We start from the raw sequence: 11,358 nt of genomic DNA, 5'->3' as shown, positions 1-11,358 counted from the left end.
ACCAGTGGTTAGACACGAAGGAAGGCGAAAGGGAGATCTATAAGATGGCCAAGATCCGAGAGAGGAAGACGAGGGATGTCGACCAAGTCAAATGCATCAAGGACGGAGCAGACCAGCTCCTGGTGAAGGACGAGGAGATTAAGCATAGATGGCGGGAGTACTTCGACAAGTTGTTCAATGGAGAGAATGTGAGCTCTACCATTAAACTGGAGGAGACTTTAAAAAGGATGAAAGGAGCCAAGGCGATGGGCCCTGATTGTATCCCCATTGAGGTGTGGAGAGGCCTCGGAGACATAGCGGTAGTATGGCTAACTAAGCTTTTCAACCTCATTTTTCGGGCAAACAAGATGTCAGAAGAATGGAGATGGAGTATATTAGTAGTTTAGTACCAATATTCAAGAACAAGGGGGATGTTCAGAGTTGTACTAATTACCGTGGAATTCAGATGATGAGTCATACAATGAATCTATGGGACGGAGTCATTGAGCACCGGTTTAGAAAAATGACAAGCGTGATCAAAAATCATTTTGGTTTCATGCCTAGGAGGTCAACCATGGAAGCCATTTTCTTGGTACCTGCATATGGAGAGATACAGGGAGCAAAATAAGGACCTGCATATGATGTCCATTGACTTGGAGAGGCCTATGATAAGATACCGCGGAATGTCATGTGTGGGCCTTGGAACGATAATGTTGTGACAAGTGTTCGAAAAAGTGATGGCGGCACTGATGATTTTCCAATTAAAATAGGACTGCGCCAGGTGTCAGCTTTGAGCCCTTACCTTTTTGCTTTGGTGATGGATGAGGTCACAAGGGATATACAAGGAGATAGTGTATGCTCTTTGCAGATGATGTGGTGCTAGTCGATGATAGTCGGATGGGGAGTTAGAGCTATGGAGACAAACCTTGGAATCGAAAAGTTTTAGACTTAGTACAACTAAAACTGAGAACCATGAGGTGCAATTTCAGTACTACTAGGCACGAGGAGGAAGAGGTTAGCTTTGATGGGCGGGTGGTACCTCAAAAGGACACCTTTCGATATTTGGAGTCAATGCTGCAGAAGGATGGGGATATCGATGAAGATGTGAACCATTGAATCAAAGCGCCCAAGATGAGATTCTATCCCAAGAAGGATGGGGATAGAATGTCAAGAGGGGTCGGGGTAGACCTAACTTGACATGGGAGGAGTCCGTGAAGAGAGATATGAAGGACCGAAGTATCACCAAAGAACTAGCAATGGACAGGGGTGTGTGCAAGCTTGCTATCCATGTGCCAGAACCATGAATTGGTTGCGAGGTCTTATGGGTTTCACCTCTAGCCTACGCCAACTGGTTTGGGACTAAAGGCTTTGTTGTTTTTGTTGTTTTGTTCATTTGCCCAAGATGCCAGGAAGATTTTTCAGAAGTTAAGAAACCAATTACCATTTTACCATATTTTCTTAGTCTTAGTCACATATGCACATGTACGCATGAGTACATGAATAATGAGGGGAATTATAAAAAATCCCTGTTTGATAACTCTATTAAAAGAGAATATACTTAAAATTATTGTATGATTATATCCGATATGATATGTTTTGAATTCAGTATTCCTATTTGACATGAACATTTTTATTACTCAACATCTCAGGGATTAAGTTGATGATGAACTTTGCTTCTGCGGATGGCAGCTTCGATGCAATAACCTTAATTGCCTTTTTTTTCTGTGTTAAATGTAACTTTTGTAGTTCAATGATTGGAGCATCGTATATTATAGGGTAGACTTTGCTTGCACTTTCTGTTATACTAGTAGGAAAATCATGCACAAGCAAAATGTTTAATTGTGAATCAGTTGGAGGAATATAACTCCTTATTTGTCCATGAACTACTAAGCAATTATTTTATAAAAAAAAAACAGAAAGGGCAGCCCGGTGCACGTAGCTCCCACTTGCGCAGGGTCCGACCACTTTGGGTCTTTTGTACGCAGTCTTGCCCTGCATTTCTGCAAGAGGTTCTTTCCAAGACTCAGACCCGTGACCTCATTGTCAAAAAGCAATTATTTTATATGTTTTAATTTTTAATTAACAATCTAACAAAAATGAAAAAAAATCCTAATTTGCATGTGTACTTCGAATTCATGTTTCTAAACGTTACTAGAACACATTACCTTTGCCATTCAAATTACTAGCCTGTATCGGCTCACAGGTTGATGACTAGTACACAAAAACTGTGGAGGTTACTGGTGCAGCCTAATGTTGTTAACCTAGCCCCATTTCTTTTTTTCGAGAAAACGCAAAAGAGCTTGCGTTTCTTTGTATTGAAAAGGGGGGTAAATAGTTACAATCCTCCTAGGAGGCGGTTACAGCTCTGGATGGAAGTCAATGAACGTCCCAGGTTTGCGGAATTTCTGCCTCAGAAATATAAATATACATAAAATAGCATGAATACTAGATCATGTCAATACAGGAGTGGCATCTGTAACACGAAGACTATGTTAGTTCCTAGTTAGCTGTTATCACTAGAGTAAACTACGCCTTTTTCTAGCACTGAAAACAATCTTGAATATTATGTTTATGCAAGTAAACAGAACACTCGGCGAGAGAACATACCATCGGAATCAACTAACTGTCTTGCAATAGGAAGTGTGTCCACAAACAGCCAGTCAGCAGGCATCTCTTGTTTGCAACGTTGGAACTCAAAGATGAGAAAGGGCACATCAAAGGTTTTCCCGTTATGAGCAACCCACATAACTGGTTTACCAGCAACTTGACGACTCCAAACGTATTGTAGTAGAATGGGGATAAACTCCCCAAATCTGCATAGCCAGAGATGAAAACTCTAATTACAAAAAACAAAGATTTCAAGTAGGAATGCACCAAAAGAAAAAAAAAGGGTGTCCTCACTAAAAGATAAATAAATGAACAGTAACCAAATTTCAAAATCCTTGCACGCTGCAGGAATGGAGGATCATTATAAAAGAGGCATGGGTTGCACACCACAAGTAACAAACGGCTGTTTGATCCCAGTTCATATTTCTGTCCTTGCAGAACTATATTTTCAGAATGTACTGCAGCAATCTCATGCTCTCATGTTTTTTGTGGCTTTCCTCAAATTGACCACAACATGTAGGAGTGGAAAACCTCAGAGAACCTTCTTTTTGCATAAAAGTATCACAATTTTTTTTTAAATGGCAGATGAATGAATAATGATTGCAAGGAGAGAAAAACTCTTAGCTGAAGGAGAAATATAACTTGTGCTCTGCATTTAGTTTTCTATTATTTTCTCATGGATCTTTATTTCTCCATTAAACTCTTACAACATGATGGGTTCCATGAATAAGAAGGTAATAAAAAAGGAAAAATATCTGTTGTTGCTGAAGGATTGTGAAAAACAATACCTTGGGATATCAGAACTGCAAACCATCTTGGTGCTGATGCCATGAACAGCTGCATTTTTTACCTCTCTCTCAGGATTTATAAGTGTCTGAAAAGTGCTATTCTTTCCACCCATAAGATCACGTACAGCAAACTCAATAATTCTATCACCACGGCGTGAGAAGCCAGTAGTTTCAATATCAAAGACAAGGATAGTTGCAGGGCAGTCGGTCTTGCCTCCAGAAACCTTTTCCTGAATATCGTAGCACTGGAGTGATTTCAGGTGCTGCAGATCAGACTGCTTGAACACTTCAATCGATGATTCAACTGATCCACCATGTAGATGGCGGTCATTGCTGAAGGATTGCTTACTTCCTTTTCTTGCATTTCTCACTAGTACTGTTGCACTAAAAGGTCTAGTTTTATGTCTTCTGTTCTGAAGTACATTTTCAGAGCTTATTCTGCTGTGATACTTGAGAAATCTGATACTACAAATGTGTCCTATTGAGTTCCTTAGTTGGTGGAAGTTACCACAGCAAATAGAATATAAGGACATTGTAAAATGGAGTAGAAAAGGGCATCAAAGGTTTTGTTGGACCTATTTATTTGGTACAAAGTTTAGATAACAGAATATTCAACGCCACCTCTATTACTCCTGAAATGATGAACAAACAATCATTATTAGTTGGCATTTGTCAAACTTAAAACTAGTGGAGATATGCAAGAATGTAACTAAACTAACAACGGTGGAGTCATCACATATATCTCACCACGTGTAATGTCAGCACAAATAAGCATCCAAAAACAAGATAGCAGACCAGACAGTACTACGGTAACAATTTTCTTAAGACATTAAAAAAACATAAAAAACAGAATATTTAGAGAAAGCACAAATTTAGCAGATAATCTGTTGGTCTAGATCACACAAATCGCAGTTATAACACTGTAGGATTAATTGAAGTGTGTCACTCAATAGAGAACAACAACAAAGCCTTTAGACCCAAACAAGTTGGGGTAGGCTAGAGGTGAAACCCATAAGATCTCGCGACCAACTCATGGCTCTGGCACATGGATAGCAAGCTTCCACGCACCCCTGTCCATAGGCTTTGTTGATACCCCTGTCCATAGGCTCTTTGGTGATACCCCAGTCCTTCAGGCTTTGTTGTTGTTTGTTGTTGTTGTCACTCAATAGAGAAAATCTTGTGGACCAGCTAAAAGTGTACACAATACATTTCTGTGTCTGCATACGCTTATCTAAAAGCTACACTGATAACAAAATATTTTACAGAGCTCATGTTTGTCCTTGGCTCAGTGCTGTGCACCACCTAAGCTCCATGCATCCAAGCGGAACATAGCAATATTATTTAGTCCACTTATGGCTTCTTCAAACTCCTGATAGGACGCTGTACAGATCATTTCTGTGTTGCTTCATCAAGTGCTCACCAGTAATCTTTACAGGAGCAGCACCCGCTTTCAAAGCGGTGAAATCGAACTCTATCCCTCATAATTATAACACGACAAAGTGCCTTTGAAATTATCTTCATCCATTCATGGCAGTCACCGCATGCCTGCAGATTCTTTGACACCAATATTTCTGTCCCTGGACCAGTCTTAAGAACACTATAAGCCACTGCAAGCTTCTCACTGTGGAAGCTGAGGTTTTCTTCTCTTTCCTCCTGTGATACATCTTTTGTTACTAATTCAGTGGATGGGGTATAACCTTCAGCCTTCGCTTTTTTCAACAAGCCATGCAGCACTCTGTAGATATCATCAGAATCAGGATGAGATCGATCACCAGCTTTGAATTCATGGGTGCTCCCCCCTAATTCAACCCAACTCAAGCCCTTGATCTTACGTACCTTCTTTTTCTTCATCTCTTTCCATACTTCCTCTGAATCACCCCACCTGTTTATTGATGAGTAGATATTTGAAAGAAGCGTATAATCACCGCTGCCCTGACATGTTATCTGTTCAATAGTGACATCACCTAATTTGGTTTGATGGTACCTACGACAAGCACTAAGTAATGCCCTCCATATCACAGCATCAGGCTTCACGGCCATTGACCTCACCAAGTTGTATGCTTCATCCAGCAGCCCAGCTCGAGACAGTGTATCCACCATTGCACCGTAGTGTTCAACCTTTGGAGTGATTAAATACTTTGTAGACATCGTTTCAAAGTACTGACGAGCCTCTTCAACCATACCACAATGGCTACATGCTGTCAATAGTGCAACAAATGTAACCCCATCAGGAACCACACCTGAAAGTTCCATCCTGTGGAACAGCATCACCACATCAGATCCAAGACCATGCCCTGCCAGGCTACTAATCATCGTGTTCCATGTGGACAGGTGTTTTCTCTTAACGTTGTTGAATATCTCAACTGACACATCAATCCTTCCACATTTAGCATACATATCAACCAGTGCTGAGATTAAAAGATGATTCTTCTCCACCCCCAGCTCATCCATCAGTTGATGAACCCACATACCATACCATCGGGCACCAGCTCGAGCACAAGCAGACAGGACTGAAGAGAATGAAAAACCGTCAGGCACAAGGCCTGAATTGACCAACCTGCTGAAAAGATTCATTGCATCTTTCAGGTGGGAGCTCCTTGCTGCACCTGCAATCATTGAATTCCACGAGACCAGGTCCTTGACAGGCATCCTCTTGAAAATCTGATATGCCTTGTCTAGCTGTCCTCCCTTCAAGAATCCCATAAGCATCAAATTACCATGGAAAGGATCGGTACTCCACTCAAGCATTGGCCAATACAGTTCACATGCTTCCATCATGCGACCATGATCGATATACAACCTCAAAAGTGGAGCTATTATATCTTGATTACATAACAACCCAGCTTTAGTGAGATGTGAATGAATTTGCATGGCAGCATAGATGTCTGAACATTTTGAACAAGCTCTGAGGAGGAGAACATATGTTCTGTAATCAGGGCAAAATGTGGTAAAATGGAGCATAGTGCTATAGTCCATCAGTGACTTTTGTGGGGAGCCTTTTTCCAAAGACGCTCGGAGGATGGAATTGGCATATGGAAAGATTAGTCTCAGGGGATGTTTCTTCAAACAGCTTGTGTAGGACATAGTGCAAATGAGCTGCTGAAGTGATTTCCTAGAATGCAGGCACAAAATTTATATTTTCTGAAGCTTGCAGTTCATTAACACCGGGCAGCTAGCAGCCTATCAATATAAAATATTCAGCAGCCTGATGCACACATAATGTTAACTAAGATAATTATCCAAAATGAATGCTTATAGCTACGGAAATGAAAAATTAAGATCATCACTGATTCTTTACTTCTTGTGCATGAATTTACCAATGCTAGCGCTAGCGCATAGAAAGTATGCTAAATATATTGCACCTTTGCACAGGTATGGCCAAATGTGCTTCATTACAAAATACATCTACTAGCAAATCTCATGGTAAAAATTCTACATGATACTACCAATCTACCATGTATGTAAAACATTAATCAAACTCTCATTATAAAGGATGATTTAAGATAATCCCAACAGCCAATAATAATGCTTGATAACGGAAATGATTTAGGCCTTGAGCCATGAAGTCCTTCCTATATTCACGTGCAGCTTGCGGCTCTATGACAACAACATTGCCAAACAAACTAAAGGAAATCCAAGAACCAGCACAGAACATATTAAGGTCTATCGGCATTGATATGGATATTGATAACCTCATTGTGCATCACTATAATGCAGAGGCCGGGGCTATCCCCTTTTCGAGAAAAAAATGTTGTGGATTTTTAGTTTTCCTGTACGACCTTGCAAATGGAAATATTGTCCCGTTCTAAATAACAGATGCCAGGTAGCTGTCTAAGAATAAATAATCATGTGAGAGGATATACATTTATACCAAAAGTACTAACTACTGGATAACAACATGTACTAGAAATTTCACTACGGGTAAGCGTGGCGACCACAAATTCGTCCACGATGACACTTCCTTCCATGGGCCTTCAAATCTAGGAAATCAAACCTGATAATTCATCTACTCAAGACGAACAAACCCGCGCCACCAAATCCCCCAAACAGTATAAAACGGACCATAGTGCATCGACACGGCAACGGAAACGCCAAAAAACTGAAGCAAACTGTTTCAACAAGGCTCAACATCACCCACGGCAACGCAGCAGCCCTGCTCGACGAAATGCCTCGCCAGGAAATGAACGAAAACAGCGAATCAATGAGCACGGAAAACAAAAAGGAGGTACCTGAGCATCCGGCCGGCTGACCGAGATCCAATGGAATGGAGAAAGAGCGTCGCGGCTGGCGAAATTGGGAACAAGAAGGAAGGGAGCGAGCACGGAAGGTATATGCCTTGCGGAGATGCGAAGGCTTGTCAGCGTGTGGGCGGGAGGGGCGTGGGCGGCGTGGATGGGGGGGAGCGGCGGAGGTGGCGGGAGAGAGTGGGGGCTTCGGGACAACCGGAGGGCGGGACGGAGAGGGCGCCCGGTGTTGGCGGATCAACCGCACCTCAAGCGTGGGGACGTGGGGTGGGAAGGTGAGAGTGGCGCTCCGGCAAATGGCCACTCCTCTGCGGCGTGGGGTGAGAAGGCCACGGCATTCGGTTAGAGCATGCAGATCCGGTAAACCCCGTAAAAATCGATTTAAAAGGGTATCGCAAATCGCTTTTTTCGTATTTTTTTAAATTGTTTGGATTGCTTATCACATGTGTCATGTGATATATTTTTTCGTATTTTAAGGATATAGCAAAACGTTTTTTCTAACTCTACAATATAACTTTTGTTCCAGCAGAACAGATTCCGTAAAATATTTCATTGTCCCGGCAAAATCGCATAAACCCCTCTAAAAGTGTCCGTTAAATTATAATTGAATCCATCCCGACTGCTCCCACCGTGAGGATCTCGTCAAGGACAGAGAAGGAGCACGCATCTTGCCCGTGACAGCGCCGCCGTGGAGCAAGATGAGCACCACGGGGCGGACGGGAGGAGCAGGCAGCTAGCTAGCTAGCTCGCGGCGGCGGCAGCAGCTAGCTTGCGGTGGCGGCGGCAGCGACGGCTAGCTAGCTCACGGTGGCGACAGTAGCGGCAGTAGCTAGCTCGCTCGTGGCCGCAGCTCGCAGGCGTCAACAACTCTGCGGGCGGCAGCAGCTCGTGGAGCAGGGGCTAGGGTCTGATGATCGCCGGCATCGAGGCGTTCCGACGAGGTCGTGCTCGGGGAAGATCGTGGCAGGAGCTGAAAGTTCCCTCCCGCCAACCTCCTTTATTTTTCAGGTCCCTGCAAAAAATGCTTCCAATCCCGTATATATGGAGGAAATGGCCTCGCAGCTCGGGATCCAAAAAAATATCGAGGCGGTCGGATTTAGGGGATCTATTTGAGATGGGTTTACGTGCTCCATCCCGCACACCAGTGGTTATTATACCCGATGGCCCGATTTGCGTGATCTGCTAGAGATGCTCTTAGGCAGAACCGATCGGTTGGGTGCCTCGGTTTATTTTATTTAATTTTTCAAAATAATAATTGTCTTGTATTCATTAAGAAGAAGAAACTTGCTCAATTAATTGAGGAAAACCCAACGCAAATCAGTTTGCCCAATTCATTATGAAGAACCGAGCGAAAATCATCACAACCGTTGAATGACGCGCATAAGATATCCAACACATATCACTCCAGAGAGTCTCGCCAAGACAGCACGCAGGCGTCATCATCATCACTCCTCTCCTAGAGGCATCATTATCATCACTCCTCCCCTAGAGGCGTCACCACCATCCCTAAATCCTGAGCAGACTTCACGTAGGCGATCTTCGACTCAATCCGCACTGAAAAGGCCTTGTGGAGATGCATGAAGATCCGCGCCAGACCCAACCACCGGCGACCGGACAGCACAGCTCTGACTCTGATAGAAAACCACAAAGAAAAACTAGGCACGGCTGACGCAGCATATGTCCAGTTTCAATTGCCATCTTTGGTTGTTCGTAGTATGCCTTGTTTATTTCAGCTATTAACGGTGTGATGTTCTATATGTGCTAGTATGAATTGTGCAGTTCAATTTCATCAATACCAAATTTAACGATAGCTCTATGAATGACTATATTTGGTTGCTGTTAAGCATGTTGTACTCCCTCCGAATCTTTTTAGTTCGCATATAAGATTTTACTAAAGTCAAGCCTCGTAAAGTTTGACCAACTTTATAGAACAAAATACCAACATTCACAATATGAAATAAACATCAGTACATGTGTCATGACTTAAATTTTCATATTGTATAACTTTAGCATGCTAGATCACTACTGCAGAATGTTGCTAACGCGACACTACGATCAAAGACCCTTTGACGAAACTGTGTGTGATGCATTAATCACAAACAATGGTGTAAAAACGTCAAAAAAGATGCAAAACGTTTGCGATGGCGGAGCCATCAAACACGGTTCTCTTTTTAGTTGCATGTCCGATGCAGGGCATACGATTCAGTTCAATTAACTGTTTGCGATGAGAAAGAAGAATAGAAACGGGCAGCCAGATGAAGGCGTGTGCGATATACGGCATACAGTGCACTCGAATGAACTGTTTGTGATGAGTGATACGTCTCCAACGTATCTATAATTTATGAAGTATTCATGCTGTTATTTTATCATTTTTGGATGTTTTACAATCATTTTATAGCAACTTAATATCATTTTTGGGGACTAACCTATTGACCCAGTGCCAAGTGCCAGCTGTTGTTTTTTGCTTGTTTTTTACATCGCAGGAAATCAATATCAAACGGAGTCCAAACACCGCGAAACTTTTTATGGACCAGAAGACCATCAGTGGGCCAAAGAAGCACCTGGGGGGTGCCCCGAGGGGGGCACAACCCACCTAGGCGCGCCTGGCCCAGGCGTGCCCAGGTGGGTTGTGCCCACCTCGATCGCCTCTCGCACTCCCTCTTTACCCTATAAATTCACAAATATTCCAAAAACCCTCGGGGTTAACCTAGATCAAAAGTTCCGCCGCCGCAAGGCTTTGTAGTCACTGAAAACCAATCTAGACCCCGTTCCGGCACTCTGCCTGAGGGGGAAATCATCACCGGTGGCCATCTTCATCATCCCGGGGACCACCATGATGAGGAGGAAGTAGTCCACCCTCGGGGCTGAGGGTTTGTACCAGTAGCTATGTGTTTAATCTCTCTCTCTCTCTCTCGTGTTCTTGAGATTTCATGATCTTGATGTATCGCGGGCTTTGTTAATATAGTCGGATCATATGGTGTTTTCCCCTCTCTACCTTGTTGTGATGAATTGAGTTTTTCCTTTGAGATTTCGTTTTATTGGATTGAATACTTTTATGGATTTGAGAGCACTTGATATATGTCTTGCAAATGAGTACTCATGGTGACAATGGGGTATCATATTGATTCACTTGATGTATGTTTTGGCACTCAACTCGCGGATTCCCGGGTGACATTGGGGTAATCTATGCATAGGGGTTGATGCACGTTCTTATCCTTGTTTCTCCGGTAGAAATCTTGGGGCACTCTTCGAGGTTCTTTGTGTTGGATTGAGTATTATGAATCTGGAATTATTTGGTGTTATTTTAGTACGAACTCTTGGATAGATCGATCAGAAAGAATAGCTTCGAGGTGGTTTCGTACCCTACAAACGATTTCTTCTTATATTCTACGCTAGATAGGAACTTTGGAGTGATTCTTCATCGCACGTTGAGGGATGGTTATATGATCCAATTATATTAGCATTGTTGAGAGATTGCACTAGTGAAAGTACGGACCCTAGGTCTCATTTTCAAGCATGGCAATACCATTTTTGTGCCTGTTTACTAATTGCTACCTCGCTGTTTTCATTTATTCAGATTATAAAAATATATTTCTACCATTCATATTACACTTTTATCACCATCTCTTCGTCGAATTAGTGCATCTATACAACTTGCCATTGTATTAGGTGTGGTGGGGACACAAGAGATTTCTTGTATTTGATTGCAGGATCGTTTGAGAGAGACCATCTTCACCTCC

At 42.6% G+C, this 11,358-nt stretch overlaps 1 pseudogene; it reads right to left on the bottom strand.

The window, feature by feature from the left end:
- Nucleotides 1-1,865: 1,865 nt before the first annotated feature.
- LOC123083765 (pentatricopeptide repeat-containing protein At5g50990-like) lies at nucleotides 1,866-7,948 on the bottom strand (annotated as a pseudogene).
- Between the last annotated feature and the right edge of the window lie 3,410 nt (nucleotides 7,949-11,358).

The sequence above is a fragment of the Triticum aestivum genome, chromosome 4A (genome assembly GCF_018294505.1).
Source record: "Triticum aestivum cultivar Chinese Spring chromosome 4A, IWGSC CS RefSeq v2.1, whole genome shotgun sequence".
Classification (NCBI taxonomy): domain Eukaryota; kingdom Viridiplantae; phylum Streptophyta; class Magnoliopsida; order Poales; family Poaceae; genus Triticum; species Triticum aestivum.
This window is presented reverse-complemented; position numbering and strand designations above follow the sequence as displayed.